General features: G+C 40.1%; 1 pseudogene; it reads right to left on the bottom strand.

The window, feature by feature from the left end:
* Positions 1 to 3777: 3777 nt before the first annotated feature.
* Positions 3778 to 3950, bottom strand: LOC116967173 (annotated as a pseudogene).
* Between the last annotated feature and the right edge of the window lie 300 nt (positions 3951 to 4250).

Here is a 4250-nt window from a genome sequence, read left to right as displayed (position 1 = left end):
AATCGCAATGTAGTGCTCAAAATCGCTTCGGAAGACAGCCCACCGATGGGCAATGTCGGAGTCAGGCTTGCGACAAGAGTTGGCCATGGTAAAGACACGGTGGAGAAATAATGAAGGGTAGGGAACTGGGCGAAAAGTAAATAAAACCCGACAAACAGGAGGCGCAAGGTACTACTATGACACCATGTAAAGATGAGTGGAAACGCACTAAGTCTTCACTACTATTTTATTACTAATCACACACATTAATATTCATACACATTCCTGCCCTAGCTGTCCGTGGTCTGTCACCGGGGCTAGAGAGCGATCTGGAGGTGGGGAGGTTACAATTATACTGGTGATATGGGGAGTGGTTAGTAGTGGTGAGGTCACTGTGTTAAAGGAGCATGCACTAGTCTACAGTTTGAACGACGGATTATTAGCTATTGGAGAAAGAAGTGATAGATTTCTTAGTTTAAGAGGAAATTTTACTTGTCTCCAAATTCGTAAAGTGCTATGAATAATCGGGTTTTTCTTGTATATTGTATTTTTCAACTTTATTGGGGAGAGAAGGATTGCGCCTATGTTAAAAGGCGAGCAATCCTCTCTCTCCATTACTAACCAATCTACCTGTTGACATGAATTGTCCAGCCAGTGAATTACATTTTTTATATCAAAATCTTTTAAATTTAGTTTTCAGGACATAACAAAGTGCAAAGTTGTCCATTTGTTACAGACAGAGTGTACGAAAAGAATAAATAAAAAACAACTTATGCCAACATATAACAAGACAACAACAATAAAAGAAAAATGAGATACCAAAATAATCCCTCCCTAGTCACTGCCAGTGAGCATATGCAAAAATCAGCCTGTCACAACAATAATCCACGATAAATGAATGGGTAGACTGTTAAGCTGTTAAACTGTGCTTGATGATCAAGTATTTACAAAGTCTGGAATGCATTTAAAAAAGGTCCCCACGCCTTCTGAAACCTTCCATTTGAATGTTGAAGTGAGTACCTGATTTTCTCGAGCTTTAGGCAGGACATAATATCTGTCAGCCATTGAGTATGAGTGGGCGGAGTAGGTTCCGTCCACCTGAGCAGGATTGTTCGCCGGGCCAGAAGAGAAGCAAAAGATATAAGCGGCCTTTTCACGGGGCGACTTGACGCAAGAGTTAACCGGAGTTTAACATCGTGGGAACCCCGTGCGATAACAGTGCGGCATTCGTGGACCACCGTGGACCACCGTAGCGCTAACGGCAGGTCATCATGTAACTTGGTCACTCGGGAGAAAATTCAAGAAAGTTTGAATTTCTCCAAGAGTGACTTGTACACTTGTGGTTGAGTATTGCAACATTATATGAACTTAGTGGCCAGTGCGATATCCGTAATAACTCTTGGGGGTACCGTGGGAACTCCTGCGAACGGTGAACCCGGAAGCTGGACAGAGGGAACAGAAGGTGAGTAAAAATTATCTTATGTGGGATTGAATTTTAAAAATAAATAAAAATAAAGATTTGCATCCGCATATGAACATCAACTTATTCATGAGTTATGTTAATGAGATTCAAGAAAATAACTATAATCTTTAAAATGGACTTTAAAAGGGACTTTACTGAAAGGTTACGCATTTTTATGGTCCGTGAGAAATTTTTCACATGTACTTCTTTGAGAGATACAGGTCGGAGTCCTCGGGTCCAGGGGTCCGGAACGCTACCAATCAATGTTGTACAGAGACCCGTGTAAGGAGTGAACTGTACATGCTGGTTTAAACCGAAGACAGACACAAAAAGCTGGAGTAACTCAGCGAGTCAAGCAGCATCTCTGGAGAAAAAAAGCTGATGTTTCGGGACGAGACACATCTTCAGACTCAATTCCGATTAAGCTGTCTGAAGAAGGGTTCCGGTGTTGGGGGAGTCCAGAACCAGGGTCCCAGTTTTACAGTCTACCGTGGGAACTCTTTAACTCAGTAAAGTAAAGTAGCCTTTATTGTCATATCAGCGCACAGGCAGCAGTTGACTGTTGCTCTATTCAGTTTCCCAGGGGGTCGGGACGGGACTGGAGTTGGGAGAGAAAGGTGGGGGAGTCGAGGGAGAGGAGGGGGAGACAGATGGGGGTGTCTTCATTTACTGACGGCGGGTGTCTGTCACTGAAACAGGCAGGTGAGATTTCACATCCACCTTGTGTGTGCCTCTCTCTCTCTCTCCCTCCCTCTTACACAGGCTGAGAGACTCTGCCTCTGTGAGTGTACGTCTATTTCTCCCCCTCTCCCACACACAGTAAGACCGAGGTACTGTGCTCAGTCCATCTGTGTCTCCCACATACACAGTAAAATATGTCTCCAAATGAGCCAATTCAACCAAGGGAGGATATATATAGTGTGTGAAAATAAAAGTTACATCATTTGTGTCACGTGTAGTTCACGATGTTCATTCAAGATTTAACGGGAATGCTCGGGAAACGGACAAGTCACTCGCACAAATAGCAGAAATGCCGAGTACCGTGGGAACTCTTTATCTACTGCCGTTATATCGTGCGAGACTCGTGCTGGACCACGACCTCTTCACTCTGGTGACATCTTGCGTCAACTCGCCCCGTGAAAAGGCCGCTATAGTGCGGCGTTTATCTGCAGTTAATCTAACCTCCTCACCAGTGACCCCAAAAAGAGCGATTAGAGGCTTTGGTTCCAATTTGATGTTTAACACCTGGGATAATGTATGAAAGACCTCTAGCCAGAACTTGTTAAGGCTGGGGCATGACCAATACATATGGATAAGAGAGGCTTCAGAAATGTTACATTTAACAGAATGGACTAACCTTAGGGTAAAATGTAGATAATTTGGCTTTTGAGATATGAGCCCTATGTACCACTTTGAAGAATCAGACAGTGACGAGCACATAGAGAGGTGGAATTAACCAGTTTACAAGAATGGAACTCCATGTATCTTCCGAGAGCGAGGAGCCCAAGTAATTTAAATGTAAAAATTACATTTTTAATATTCACTGCCCAATAATAGTACAAGAAATTGGGGAGTGTCAATCCACCGATTTCTTTGGGTTTACATAAATGTTGTCTATGAATTCTGTGATTTATAATCCCAAATAAAATTTGTAATCTGGGAATCAAGTAAAAAAAAAAATTTTTAGGTAGATATGTCGTTATTGATTGAAATAAATAAAGAATTTGTGGGAGAAAAATCATTTTTATGGCATTTATTCTGCCTATTAGAGACATCGGAAGTGTTTTCCAGAATTGAATCAGAACATTTAATTTAGTAACTAAAGGCAGGAAGTTTGCATTGAATAAAGTTCAAGTTCAAGTGAGTTTATTGTCATGTGTTCCTGTATAGGACAATGAAATTCTTGCTTTGCTTAAGCACACAGAAAAATAGTAAGGCATTTACTACAGTACAGATAAATGTGTCCATATACCATGATATAAATATATACACACATGAATAAATAAACTGCAAATAAAGTGCAAATAACAGAAAGTGGTTGTTAATAATCAGAGTTTTGTCCGAGCCAGGTTTAATAGCCTGATGGCTGAGGGAAAGTAGCTATTCCTGAACCTGGTTGTTGCAGCCTTTATATTTATATAAGAATTATATTTTCTGGATACTTGAATACCCAGGTATTTAAATTTTTCTGTAACAGTTCTAAAAGGAAATTTTAAATGGTGTGTCGACTCTTGGGGTTTTATTGCTATGATTTCACTTTTATTCCAGTTTATTCTATATCCTGAGAAAGAACCGAATTCCTCTATTAAATTTAATATATTTGGTATACTAACTTGAGATTTTGTAATGTATAATAGTAAGATTATGGGTCGATGCGTGGAGTGGACGGAGCAAGCCCCTATTCCATCTCCCTGTTCCAAAAATCAATTTAATATATGGTCCCTAGATAAGGGACGTATCAGATATTAAACTGATAACAGATTTATTTTTTTTAAATTTCAAAATAGACTTTATTCAATTGATAAATATATACAATTCCTGAACCATTCGAACAAACAAAATTCATCCGACATTTTCGGAGACTATACAAATTTTTCCAGTACAATTTTTTACATTTGTCAAATTTCACCAAACAGTCCCCCACCCGTGCCACTCTGTGGCCCCTGTCCAAGTAATAAATATATACAATGTGTACACAGTACGAAATTTCCATCTGACATTTTCGTCGGCTATAGAGATTGTTCAATACCGTTTATAAGTCTTTTAAGTTCCACAAAAATGTCCCCCACCCATGCCACTCATGTGGCCC

The sequence above is a fragment of the Amblyraja radiata genome, chromosome 38, assembly GCF_010909765.2.
Source record: "Amblyraja radiata isolate CabotCenter1 chromosome 38, sAmbRad1.1.pri, whole genome shotgun sequence".
NCBI lineage: Eukaryota > Metazoa > Chordata > Chondrichthyes > Rajiformes > Rajidae > Amblyraja > Amblyraja radiata.
This window is presented reverse-complemented; position numbering and strand designations above follow the sequence as displayed.